The following is a 618-nucleotide window of genomic DNA, read 5'->3' on the forward strand; positions in this document are numbered from 1 at the left end:
CGGTGCCGGCGCTCCCGTGCGCGCCCCCCCGGCGGGCGGCGGGGGCGGGCGCCGTCCGGGCCGCGCTGATCGCAGCGCGCCATTGGCCGCTGTCTGCGCGCACGTCACGATCATGATGAGAATTAATGATCGGGGCCGCTGATTTCATTGTGTGACGCCGGGACCGACCCAGCCGAGCCCGGCCGAGCCCGGAGTCCCCCGCGCCGGCCCCGCGCTACACGGTAAGCGCGGGGGAGCCCCCTCCCTCCCTGTCTCTCCCCACCCCGAAATCTCAGGGATGGCTTTCCAGGAGTACTCCCAGGGGTGATGCCGGCCGGGCCCGCGGCGCGGGGGCGGTGCGGGGCTCGGGGGCGGTGCGGGGCTCCGGGGCCGCAGCGGTAAGCGCGGGGGAGCCTCCCCCCCCCCACGGTGGGGGGAGCGCGGCAGGGCCCCCGGCGGGAGGGGCGCGGCGGGAGGGGAGGAGGAGGAAGATGATGATGGTGGTGATGATGATGATGATGCCGGCGATGCCCCCCCCACCCCGGCCCGGCGGTGGGGGTGGGGGGAGGCCCGCGCGGGCTCGCGCGCGCGGACCCGCCCGGCGCGCGCAGGCGCTGCTGCGCCTCCCGCCCCCCCCCC

At 78.0% G+C, this 618-nt stretch overlaps 1 protein-coding gene across 1 annotated transcript in view; it reads left to right on the forward strand.

Moving 5' to 3' along the window:
• Nucleotides 1-76: 76 nt before the first annotated feature.
• HDX (highly divergent homeobox) overlaps nucleotides 77-618 on the forward strand; it is a 41421-nt gene continuing 40879 nt past the window's right edge. Inside the window, exon 1 of the mRNA XM_041485192.1 lies at nucleotides 77-221. The gene's annotated coding sequence lies outside the window, so the exon portion shown is untranslated. The remainder of the gene's footprint in view (nucleotides 222-618) is intronic.

This window comes from Pyrgilauda ruficollis, unplaced genomic scaffold (genome assembly GCF_017590135.1).
Source record: "Pyrgilauda ruficollis isolate IOZ18807 unplaced genomic scaffold, ASM1759013v1 scaffold7, whole genome shotgun sequence".
Taxonomy (NCBI): Eukaryota; Metazoa; Chordata; class Aves; order Passeriformes; family Passeridae; genus Pyrgilauda; species Pyrgilauda ruficollis.